The sequence below is a fragment of the Phodopus roborovskii genome, unplaced genomic scaffold, assembly GCF_943737965.1.
Source record: "Phodopus roborovskii unplaced genomic scaffold, PHOROB, whole genome shotgun sequence".
NCBI classification, from domain to species: domain Eukaryota; kingdom Metazoa; phylum Chordata; class Mammalia; order Rodentia; family Cricetidae; genus Phodopus; species Phodopus roborovskii.
Window position 1 is genome coordinate 8,336,501 of NW_026126598.1, and position 13,906 is coordinate 8,350,406.

Genomic DNA, 13,906 nt, shown 5'->3' on the forward strand with positions numbered 1-13,906 from the left:
TACCTTGGCTGATACTTGTTCAGCCATTTATTTTAGATGGCAAACTAGGGGTCCCTTTGAGTCTGGGCTTTTGAGATCCAAATTGGTAGCCTTGGAAAATTATTCTTCGAGAAAGGTCTGTTGAGGGCTCCTGTCATTTAGAAGAAGAGGAAAGGGAAAAAAAATAAAAAATAAAGAAAGAAAAGCTTACAAAACCTTCACAATCCCCTTTCATCTACAGAATTACCAAAAAAATGTTCTCTGAAGAATGGCCCTTGCAGACCCACCTGACATTTCTCTAGTAGAAGTAATTTATGGTTATTTCTACTTTCTCTGTTTGAATCTATGTAGGATCCAGCAGAATCATTTTCCACTGAGTGGATATGATGAGATTCTGAGTGAGACACAGAAGAGAAGGAAATGAATACATCAGCAAGGTGCCCATCAGAAGTGTCAACTCTGCCTTTGAAGGGGACATCCTGAGATGAGGCCTTGGTAGGGAAGGAGAAATTTTGAAATGCAAATCCCCTTGAGAGTCTATGTAGGAGAGTTTATAGGGCACCTGAGTGAGCACATGAACTTGAGCTAGGCACTACTTCAGGTGCCCTGTGCCTATCACACCACATGATGCCTTTGTTCATATTGTCCCAGCCAACCACGACATGGGCACATTGGGTGATACCTCAGTTACTTGTCTTGTTATTGACACAAACAGATTAAAGAACAAGAGATTTATTTTGGCTTGTGGCTGGAGGTATGTCCAACCTGTAATCCATGGGCCACATGCAGCCACATAACACAAATCCCTAAACTTACTCTTCAAAAGCTGGATAAGGGCAAGTGGCTCAGTGAATAAAGCTGCTAACCACCAAGCTTGGGGAGCTGAGCTGGGATCTAAGAACCTGAGTGTTGGAAAGAGAGAACCGGCTGCTTCAAGCTGTCTTCTCACTTCCATACAGGTGCCACAGTATGTACATGCACTTACACATGCACGTGCACACGCACGCGCATGCGCGCGCGCACATACACACACACACACAATGTGAAAATGTAAATAGTCTGGTATGATAGCATGAACTTATTGTATCTGGGAAGGCAGATTCCCTGGGGCTCATTGACTGGCCAGCCCAGCTTAATCAGGAGATCCTAGTCTCAAAAAATAAGGTGAATAAGCCAGGCAGTGGTGGTGCACACCTTTGATCCTAGCACTCCAGAGACAGAGACAGGCAGATCTCTGTGAGTTCAAGGCTGGCCTTGCCTAGAGTGAGTTCCAGGAGGGCTCCAAAGCTACGCAGATAAACCCTGTCTCAACTCACCCCCCCCCCAAAAAAGTGGATAGGGTTTGAGGGGTGATTCCCAAGTTATCATCTGGTCTACACACACCCACACTCATATGTACATATAAGCATACTCCTATACATATAAATGACAAATATGAAAATAAAAAATGCTAAAATAACAAAGTTACTTAAAATTTTTTGTTTTGTAATTCTATTGTGTAGTCTCTCTTGAGCATGGACCTTTGAAATCATAATGCCATTTCTTCATATTAAAACACTGTACACTGAGCACAGTTGGCAGAGGATAGAGTCCATTATGGAGCAGAAGGTATAGTGCACAGAAGCTGGAACAGCTCTGTCCACAGTGGTAGGAGCTTACAGCTGGACAGGAAGTCACAATTCTTAAGACTGCCCCTAGTAGCCTGTATCCCATAAGTTCCACAGCCCCCACCCCCCCCCCAAACAATGGCACCAACCATGGACCAAATGAACACATATTTGAACCAAGGCTGATTCAAGCACCAATAGTGTCACATCTTGTGGGATATCCACTTCCTCTCTGTGCATTGTTTTTATTATGAATGTGCATGTGCTCTCCCAGTAGATGTTAAAGAACCCATCTGTATTTTCCATACGTTTTACACAGTTTATGAGGCTTCAGAAAGGTTAAGAAGACAAGATTAGTGATTTGTGGTGATGAATCTTCGCCTGTGAAAGTATATATAGATGTTACTTTTGCAAGAAGCAAAAAAAAAAAAAAAAGTGCGTATGTGTATATGTGAAAGATGGGCTGATGACAGGAATCATACTTGATCCTTCTTCAATGTTACTCACTGAGGAAGGGACTCTCAATCAAACCTAGAGCTCACTGATGCTGTTTGTCTCACTAGTCAGCTTGCTCTGGGGATGCCCTATCTCTACCATCTGGGGATGGAATCACATGCCCACCTGGCATTTACTTGGTTTTCTGAGGATCTGAACTGTGGTCCTCCTGCTTGCTCCATGAGTACTTAACTTGCTGAGCTATCTCCCCACCCCAAATTATTTTTAAGCAGAAAAGGGCGCAATGCTGTCCAGAGGGTAGAGGTGAGGGGTGTCAGGGCAGACCCAACATATCTCATAATGGGAATGACTTAAATGGAGGAATGATCAGCTCTTATCTCCAGGTTTACAGAAATGAAATTAAACTTGGGATTTCTATTGAAAAACAATAAGTAAATTGAAGGCCAATTAAACCAGCTCATCAAGGGGGAAAGATACCCGGGAGCTGAGCCGTAGAGGAGTTTTTCATTTCTGAGTGGAACGACTTTTCAGATGAAAGAGCTTATTACAAGAAATTGAGAACATCTGGACCATCAAAGACAGAATGTAGTGAATAATTGGACAATCACAGACTGGCATCCACTTGAATAAGAGGCACTGCCTCAGTTCCCACCAGGCAAAGTACTCAAAATTCCTCATCAAAGGGGAAGCTCAGCTTTTAAAACACAATTAAAAAAAATACCTGGTTGTTATTTGGTTATGAAAGAACTCTATTTCTGGAAATTCTGTTCCACGAAGTTCTTCTTGAACTTAAACCAGGGTGATACCATTGGGTCTCCTCTTTATGTCTCTCCTACTGGTATCAATCTCACTGAGTTGACAACGAATAAGACAGGCATACTTCACAACATATTGTAGAATTTCTCTCTCCATCTTTACTCTCTTTGACCTCTTTGACATAATTTCTAACTTTAGTAACTTCAGTGTGTGTGTGTGTGTGTGTGTGTGTGTGTGTATGTGTGTGTGTGCAGTATTCATAAAGACCAGAAGGGGGTTTAATGAGACATCTTAGGATATTGGAGAGTATGCCCTTGGTTGATCTTGAGGGTCCCCCACTTCCCTTCACAATCTTTCTTTTCCCAGCTATTAGGTGAGTGGTTTAATCCAGTCATATCACTTCTACCATGCAGGTCAACCAACTTCGCATTAGACCCCTAGGAAACCATGAGTCCACATTAACCTTTCCCCATTGTAAGGTGATTGTCTTGGATGTTTGTTGTTAGAATCCAGGCCAGCCTGCTGCACAGTCCACCTGTAGAAGCCTCCCTACTGTGAGGAGACACAAATCCCTCTCTACCTACGGCTTGTCTGTAATAGACTCCTTGGGTTTCAAGGTTTCAGGAGAATGACAGCCCTCAGCTTGCCAGGCTCCCTGGGACCCCAGAGTGGTCACACATTCTCTCCCCCATTTAATGGATAGTTTACCTTCCCCCCTCACTTCTCCCACATTCTCAGAGTCACACACTCCTTACCTGGAACCCAGCCACCCTCTGCTGCCTGGGAATGAGACACAGCCTGGCTGCAGGATTGTGCTATGAAACCTCTCTTTTTTCTGAGACCACTCTGTCCAGAGGCCCTGCCATCCTGCAGTCTATCTGTATTTCTGATAACTCTTCTATTATTCTTCTTACCCCTAATCCCAGTCCACCTCTGTATCCCCTTGGACCCCACACTCCTAGCCTTCTATTTGGTCACAGTGATAGGAAATGTACTAATACAGGGCTGGGTAGGTGAGTGTCACGGGTGGAGAAGCCCTGCAGGGATTAGCTTCAGCAGGCCCTTACAGTGGCACCGAGGTCATCCAGTCTGTCTTCTGCTGAGTAGAGTCCAACCTCCACATGCGTGATGCAGATATCGTCATGACTTTATGGTGTCTGGCCTCAGAGCTGACGCTGAGTAGGAAATTTTACACAATCTTCCAAACTCTTTGCTAGTCTCCATAAGTCATTAGATCCCATAGTACAGGCAATACAATTGAAGATCAAGGAGATGCCACGGTTGTTTAGACTAATCTAGACTATTACTGGCATTGTTATGTTAGAGACAGAGTCCTGGCTGTACTAAGGAGCCATGCTCATTCCCCTATGCTTGTGAACCTGTCCTCAACGGTTCATATGAAGAAATATCAGAGAAGGGAGACATTTCAAGTACCTACTTGTGGAAAAGAAACAAGAAGTTCAGCAATGCCCCCTTGAGTCTGTATTTTGGATCCTGATATAAATTTTAGGTTTAAGTTGTAGAATGAGTTCTAATTGGCCTTAATAATAAAAACTCAGCGTCAGATACAGTGTAAATGCTGAAAGATCAGAGAGACAAAGGAACAAGTCACAGCCATGCCTTACCTCACCAACTTCTCAGCTAAAAAGAGAGTGAGCTCCTGTCTCCTCCTGCATTATATTTCCCCCCACGGCCATATCACTTTCTGTCTGTCTGTACAGACCTCCATACTTGTATGGGTAACGGGTTAACTAGTGGCTAGCTCTACCTGCTGATCTTCAAGAAAGCTTTATTTGTTAGAGCACAAACAAATTATCACCACATTAAGAATCAGGCAAGAGATATGCATAGCAGAGAAGTCTTGATCAAGATGTGGACCTGTCCATCACTGTGGTCCTGCTCATCACTGTGTTCCTGCTAATCATTGTAGTCCTGTCCATCACTGTGCTCCTGCCCATTACCGACACACCATTGCCTCAGTTCTTGTCTCTCCTGCAGATGTCAGAACTGTGAAAAAGTTCTTCTTTGGAGACAAGTCATCCTCTGACTGGCACCAGGTTTCAGGCTTTTCCTGTTCCAAGTCTGAAACTCTTGCGGAAAATTCTCAATCCTGGAAACTAGTGCTTCAATTTTCTGACAGCCAATGGAGAGATGTAAGTGTCTTTCAAGAGAATTCTTCACTGGTGCTGAGATGATTACACTTCTACTATACCATGAGCCCAAACCACACCAGTCTAGTCTTCACAATGCTACATGTTAACCAGGGAGTGCCAAGAGAAAATCATTGTGCTCACTTGGAGACCCAGGTTCACCAAGCAGTTACCATTTGCAACCATTCCAGTCATTGTACCTAAGGAAAACCAAAGTCTGGTTCTGTATCTTGTGTCAGCTATCAGATACCTGCCCCAGGAATGACACACATTGCCTCTACTTGCAATTCATTGATCATGACTGGTGATTTAGTTCTAAGCAACCATGATGTGCAGATGTGGGACAGTTTCATATGTACTGCATGCAGCCAGCCTGGAGCATTCACTGATTGACAGCAGCTGGAGAAGTACACAGTGTGAAGAACTGCCATTCACTCACTTAGCTGGGAACCCTGAGCAAATCACTTAACCTTCTCCAGCTTCAGTCCCCTTCCTTGTTAAATGGGGGTTATAATTATACGTTTGGGAAGGAGTTGCCATAAGGATGCAGTGAGATCATGCACACAGAGAACTTAGAATAACACACAATTCCTGTAAGGAAGACGCTTGCCCGGCACAGGCTGATCAGAACTTCAGTTGTTGTGTGGAGGTTGGGATATTGCAAGCCCAGAACCAGACTGTCTTGGGGCAGCTTTCCCCTGAATAGCAGTCTTCTATTATCCTCCATATCTGTTGTAACATGGTTGTGACTATTAGGTGAATGCTTTAGAATATATAAACAGGTACTTAGCTCCCACCACCAAGAGGCTATGAATGCTATAATAGAGAATCTGATCCCCAGCTTTTCTGGAGTCCATTGTGTATTAAAATATCTTGATTTGTGACTTTTCTTTGCTCTGTCACTACAAAAACGATAAAACTATTACCACATGGGAACATGGACTTTGTGGTGACTTAAATCTGTGTTCCTGAGCCATGGTTACTCATGCCTGGCTGGAAAATAAACTATTTCTTGTTCCCTGTAAGGGAAGATCTGTGGTTTTGCATTGACAAGAATAATGAAGTCTCTTATACTACTCTATTTTGTCATAGGTTATTGTGTAGAGTAGAGTAGAGTAGATGATAATAAATGGGTAGATGCTGGATATTAAAGGCTCGATATTTACCTTATATTCATGACCTGCCTTCCTGGTAGGAAAACATCCAGTTAAAATACTTGGCTATATAAGTACCTCAGTTGAAATCTCCAGTACTCACTACTGAGACCTTAGCAATAGCTGGTAAAGATAGGCATATCTTAGAAGCTCACTGTGCAGCCAGAATAGGGAGATAGTGAGTTCAGTGAGAAAACCTGTCTTAAAAATAAGGTGGAGAATGATAAGCAAAGACAATAATGTCCCCCTCTAGCCTCTATGTTCTCATATATGGCTGTGTCTTTAACATAATGAAAAATGTATTCATTCCAACTTCAAAAGTCTCCATGGTCTTTTACAGTCTCAACACAACTTACAAGCCTAAGTTCAAGAATTTCCTGAGACTCAAGACAGTTTGTTCTCTGTAAACTTCTGTAAGAAAAAAAAAGTAATTTTTTAAAAATTTTTGGTATGTCTTGAGCACATGTGTATCTGTGTGTTGTGGAATATTATTTTAACCATGCAAAGATGTGCTACATTTGTTTATGTTGCAAAATATTATGTTAACTATACCAAGGTGCATTTATATTTCATTTGTTTAACTAGGCAAAAATGTGTTACATTTGTTTATCTTGCATTTGCTTAACTATGTCAAGATGTGTTGCTGTCTTACCTGGCCTGTCTAAGACACTTGACTTGTCTAATAAATAGCTGGTTGGCCAATAGCTAGGCAGTAAGGGATAGGCAGGGCTTGGGGGCAAAGAGAATAAGTGGGAAGAGAAGAGAGAGAAGATAATGAGAAAAAGAGAGAGAATGAGGGAGAAAGAGAAGGAAAAACCCCATAGTCAGCTAGCAAGGCAGCCACCAGCCAATCAGATATGAAGTAAGATATACAGAATGAAAGAAAGGTTAGAAAGCCCCAAGGTAAAACAGATGAAAAGAAACAGGTTAAATTAAGTCATAAGGGCTAGCAAGAGACAAGCATAAGAAAAGGCTGAGCATTAGTAACTAATAATAAGTCTCCATATCATGATTTGGGAGCTGGTTGGTGGCTCACAAGAAAGCGGGACACACACACACACACACACACACACACACACACACACACAAACACACATGAAAACTGAATTCCCAAATCACACAGTCTTATTTTTCTTCAGTTCTGCAAGGTATGACTTGGTTGTTTAGAATCTGAGATCTTTAGGGTTTATTCCATGCATTTAGAAACAGATTTTACTTGGGGGGCTGGAGAGATGGCTCAGTGGTTAAGAAAGGGCTTTTAGTTAAAAGTATTGATTTTTTTTTAAACTTGGATCCACAAGGTCATTAGCAACAGAATGAAGCCATGTACTTCCTCTTCATTCTGAATGTTCTTTGCTTTGAGTCAGCTACCTGATTGCTCCCACAGGTCAGCATGTTAACTATTCTATGAGTGTCTATCTAACCCAGCCCATCCTCCTTCAAGGCTGAAGGCCTTTCCTGCAAACATTCATTAATCCTAGAAGGGATGTTTCTAGGTTACCAATGAAGTGTCTTCCTGAGCTTTTATAATCTTATTCCTGAACTCAAAGATGCTGGAAAGTCTCCAGTCATTGTCTTGAACATGTAGTCTTCTTGGTTCCATGTTTAACAGAACACCCAATGATGAGATCATCCCTCTAGAAACTGACTTGTTATCCAGTGTTCTACTTATCACTATCACCTCAATAGTCTATAATATCTTTTAAAAAGTCTCAATCTAGTAGCTGTCTTTATCCAGTTGTTCTGTAGGCATAGTTGTGGGGGATTTATCTTGATTGCTGATTGATGAAAGAGGGCACAGCCCTCTGTGGGCATCACCATCCTGGGCAGGCAATCCTGGGCTATGTAGAAAAGCTAGCTAAGCATGAACCTGCATTAAATCTAGCATGTAGAATTCTGCATCAAATTTCTGCCTTAGGTTCCTGCTCTGACCTCCTCAGTGATGGACTGTGACCTGGATATGTAAGCCAAATAAATCCTTTCCTCCTTTAAGCTGTTTTTTTTTTCTCAAAAAAGTGTTTTATTCACTTCAATAAGAAGTAAACTGGGACATTCAAGCAATATGAATTTCTTTGGACTATCTTTTTGAACCAGGACCAACACAATGATTAACCAGACAACACCATGACTACAAATGCTAACTATGGCTAGGGAGATATCTCAATTAATAAGAGATGATTTCTGGGTAAATAAAATACCCTGAGTTTATCTACCTACCACCCAGGTAAAAATCTAAGCATGGCAGTGAGTGCCTGTAACTTCAGAGAGAGAGAGAAAGAGAGAGATGAATCCCCAAAGCTGGCTGTCCAGCCATTCTAGCAGTCCAATGGACAATTCCAACTTCAGAAAGATACCCTGTTTCAAAATTCAAGATGGCAAAGCAATTGGAGAAGACACTTAAATTTGACCTCTGGCTTCTATGCATATGTATGCATGCACACACATGTGGGTGCGCACCCCCCCACACACACACCAAGGAAAGAATGCTTGACTATTCATACCTCCTGCCTGATGCTTCTTCTGAGTGTGAAGCTTATGTCAGCAACCTGAAGATGGGGTGGAGCATCATTGGGTCCCTTTATCTTCACTGCACTTCTCAATGAGGTCACTTGGGTTGTGACAGTTTTTCTTTTTATTGCTATGATAAAACATTCTGACCATAAGCAAGTTGAGGTAGAAAGAATTTATCTTGCTTGCACTTCCAAGTTACACTCTTTCACTGAGCGAAGCTGGGCCAATAACTCAAGGATGGGACCTGGAGCAGAATGGAACCAAGAGCATGCTGCCCTTGGCTTACTCTCTGCCTTACTCAGTAACTTTCTTATACAGCCCAAGACTACTTTACCCAGGGATGGTGCAGCCCACAGTGGACTGGGCCCTCTTACACCAGTTACCAGTTGAGATGATTCCTCACAGATATGCCCACAGACAAAGACAATTACTCAGTTGAGGTTCTTGCTTTTTGGTGCTTCTGGGCTTTTTCACGTTGATAACTAATACTGGAAGTCTCCTTACACTGCTTCTTTTGCCACCATTCATCTCTGTAATTGATGCACTGCTATTGGTACTAAGCTACTCTGCATCTCCAGAGCTAGGATCTGGTCACAAATCTGTCAACAAAGAATGCTGACTTCATACTTGTTCTTAGGTCATTTCTTACTGCCACACCTCTTCTTGTGATATTCCGCCTTGCTCAGAACTCATCCTCCCTGGGAATTCCTTAGGCTGCTTTTCTTATTCCCTCTAAGACCATCACAGATCTTTGATAAACACTACTGAGATGTCAAGAATCTCACTAGAAGTGTTTGAAATATGATCTTCCTCAAACTGTTTTACTGTGTTAGTAAGGGTTTGCTAGAGAAACCAAACTAACAGAATACACACACACACACACACACACACACACACACACACACACACACACACATGGATATGGTATATTATCATTTTTGAATGTGGATTTAAATGGCATGTCACATGAAAATTCCACCATTGCACAGTGTTTAAGATCCCAAGAAAGGCCAGTTATTATCATTGTGTAAAGCTATTTTTCTCATCTCTGTGGGCTTGAGGCCAGCCTGGTATACAGAGTTGAGTTCCATGACAGCCAGGGCTATTTAGTAAGATGCAGAACAAAAACAGAAAAATAAATAATGACAATATAATAATAATAATAATAAAATAATAATAATAATAATAATCAGAAGTGAATGCTGGTTCTCAGCCTGCCTTCTTAGGGAACCCTTAATTGTTTGGTATACCATGAAAATATAGCATTGCCTTGAACTTGAATTCTGGGCACTGTAGTGTCAGCTCTATGCTTTGGGAAGTTTAATAGAAAGCTATTCTATCAGGCTGAGTTTAGGCTCAAAGACTGACAGAAAAGTATAACATATTACGTTTAGGCCAGGAGCATGGTTATACCCTCCTGCCTAGGGATGGGTCCACTGGCAACCAAGTGGAAGGTTGATTTCCATGGTGTCAGAAGATTCACTGGTCTCAAATGTCACGATCAGCAGTTTTGCCTCATTGGGGGTTACTTCTCTGAGAGCTTGCTTTTGCCTCATTTCACTGTAGTTCACCCAAATAGAATAATTTCAAGGAAGCAGCAATTTAGACCCATGAGCTTTTCACAGCCTTTGGACTTAATCATAAATAGACTTTTTACTTCTAGATTCTAGATTTATTTTTAATTGTGTGTGTGTGTGTGTGTGTGTGTGTGTGTGTGTGTGTGTGTGCATGCATGTGCATATGAAAGGTGCATGCGTGTGTGTAGGTGCACTGAAGAAGCTAGAAGACAGTGTCAGATTATCTGGAGCTGGAGTCGTAGGTGGCTGTGAGCAGTTTAATGTGGGTAATGGGAACTGAATTCACTCTCTCTGCAAGCAGTGCACTTACTTAACTGCTGAGCCATCTCTCCAGCCTCCTAGAAGGCAACATTTGTTGACTTGAAGTGAAGCCACTATGTAGATCTTCAGAAAGAGTCTAAAGAAGGAAGTTGAAGTTTCAAGTTGAATAGTTTGGTTTCTGATGGTAAACTTGGAGGAAGTGGGAGCTTTGGGAAAGGAAGAGACTCTCCTTTTGAGATCTGTTAGGGAGGCCTCTGGTCTATGACCCAGACTTTTCTTTTGTAGTGCAAGCTTTTCCACCTTGGGATGCTTCTGTTTTCACTGTAAACACTCTCTTTACAACTGTGTTCCACTTGTAGATGCTTGAAGGCTGACTTAGGGAGACCAAAAGGGCAAACTATAGAAGCAATGTAGAGAGTTGGAGAGAGCACTCATGTGCTATACAAGCACAAGGACCTGTGTGTTTGATCCCTGAAACACCTGTAGAAAAGCCAGCCATTGTGGTATGCACTTGTAATTCAGTGCTATAAAAATGAAGATAGGTAGACCCCTGGGGCTCACAGATCAGCCACCTGGTCTACTTGGTAAGTTCCAGACCAGTGGGGTAATCACTATGGGTTTCCTGTGACTTCCTCATGCATGCATACTCAAGTACATGTATCCACAAACACACACACAATGTACACACATGAACACACATGTATATATAATCACATTCATAACACATATATAAAATATGGATATAGAGCATGACAATTAAGTAAGATTTATTTGAAAAATGAACATAATATGAAAAGGAAGAATTGTTTAAAGTTGTTTGGTCTAGCTGGTGTTTACAAACAGGGGCTTCTGGACAGAGTACATATGGGGTTGGGGCAGAACACTGTGGGTTCAGTCAGCTGCATACAAATAAAGGAGCATATATAGTCTCGATTTTTAATTTTCCCCTTTTATTTCATTTTAAGTATTTCATATATTATGTTTTCATCACATTCTTTCTTCTCTTCCATGCCTTCCAAGATCCTATCCATCTCCCAACCCACCCAAATCCAGATTTATTGTGGGTGCTGGGAACTGAACTCCAGTCCTCTGAAAGAGCAGTGTGCACTCTTATCCATTGATCTATTTCTCTAGCTCCAGCAACCTGTCTTTTAACAAAACATCAAAGTGAGTTTTTGATATCTGCTAACCTTTAAGAGTCACAAAAGAGCTATTAGTAAGTCCCTTCTAATCACCAAAGATTCCCTGGAAAATGAGGCAAGACTCCTGTCTTTGATAATGGATTGATGGTGTTCAAAATGAAAAGATGCTAATTTCTAAAAATTACACAATACTTCAGTCATACACAAAAGCAGGAGTCTAATCTGTACACCAATTATTTCTAAGATTTGGGGTCTTTATTGTCCATAAATGAGGGAAGATTGACAAGAGAATGCATGATTGACTGTCCGATTATCAGGCATCATTAACACAACACTCATGAATGGCAAAGCTGTCTGACAGGAATCATTTTCTTCAACTTTTGACAAGATAATGGTTCTAGTGAAGCCTCATGTTTTTATATGTATGCATTTCTTTGAAATAATTGGATAGACCATATATTAGATATTCATTTATTGGTATGTAATATTGTTCTATAAAGTTCCAAAGCTGGATATGAAAAAATCATGCTTATTAAAATAATAAACTGGACCCAGATATTCATAATAGATATAATCCCTTTCACAGAGGGATCTAGAAGTTTACTCCTATGCTAGTTTTTAGCTGTTTAGATGCTCGAGGCGTGGCAACTGGGGTGAGGGTGATCCAGTAGAGGCATCAGTACCAGTAAGACACTGGGCTAGAATCAATCACACTGAGTAAATCTGATCTCAGATAAAAAATATTAAGATGATCATAATTACTTGACATGGAGTTTATTACAACTTTTTGAAAATGAGACTATGCCTCTCTCTCTCTCTCCCTGTGTGTGTGTGTGTGTGTGTGTGTGTGTGTGTGTGTGTGTGTGTCCATGCCTGCAGAGACTGGAGTTAGAGGCAGTATTGACCTTTCTGTAAATTCTTGGACTCTAACCCATGCTGTCTGGAAGAGCAGCAAGCACTCTTAATTGTGTAGCCATCACTTTCCAAGGTTCAGAGATATATAAGGAAGAGAAGGCAGAAAGATTGGGAGGTCCAAAGGTGATGGATGACTCTGACAGTGTCTTCTGGGCATAACAGGGCTGGTGTGCATATGAACTCTGCCTGTAATTCCAGTTCTAGGGGATCTGACACCCTTGTCTGGCCTCTACAAACACCTATATTCATCTTAATTACATACCTGCACTCAGTTTGTGTGTGTCTGTGTGTATATGTACATCTATACACAAATTTTTAAAACACCACCACCATGACCACCACCACCACTAACACCAAGTAAATTTTGGTAAAGTGTGGAAAGTGGTTATACACACAGCTTGGTAGAGCTGTAGGGGCTGGCCCTCCCACTGGACTCCTGTGCTGCCCTGTCAACATCAACATCTGGTTTCTCCTATGCTTGGAATGCTGACTTCTTAGGTTAATTGCCATCTCCTCTGTATGGATATGTCGTCTCTATTTTGTTTACTTTTGTGTTTCCAAATACAATCTATCAGTGACCCCTCCCTTCAACTTCAGAAATGATTTCTTGAAACTTTTCAATTTGTATTCTCTAGGCACCTAAAAATCCAACATATAAACTACTTATATTACATTATTTCTACTGTGTATCTTAGGTGATGATAACTTGGCCTACCAAATTGCCCAAAGCAAGAACACCAGTTTTCTGGATTATTCTACTTCCTTGTCTTGCCCCTCAATGTATTCATCAGATTCTTAATAGCCTATTTATATTTTATAAAAATATCTACTTTATTTAATGATGCAATGCAGTCAGATTTTCAATTATTTATTTTTTTGCTGTTGTTTTTACATTGTGTATGTGGGGGGGTGCGCATGCGCACATGTGTGTGTGTTGTGTGGTTGTGTTCACACATATGGAAGGCACAGGATGACTTTGAAAGGTAGCTCTTTCCTTCTACCTTGTAGGTCATGCAGATTGAGACAAGCATCTTTACCTGTCTAGCCACCCCCAACCCTCTACAGGCTGTTTCTTGCTTGCTTCCTGTTCTCCACCTCATAGCCATTTGTAGAACCATCACCTTAAAAGTACTTTATGAGGTATCTCAGCTTCCTTGGTCACTCTGTCTTTCATACCTCTACATTTCAGTCAAAATGAACTATTACTCTTACTGAATTTTCTGTGTTCTTGAACGCCACAAGCCTCGGCTATTTGTGTCCACATAGAAAGTCTTTCTCTAACATATTTATTCTGGGAAATCTTACTTGCTTTTTATACCCAGCTCCATTATCATTACTGTGTGATGGCTTCCTCAATGTTCCAAGGTTGAATTAGCTTTTCTCCATTCTATCTATAGT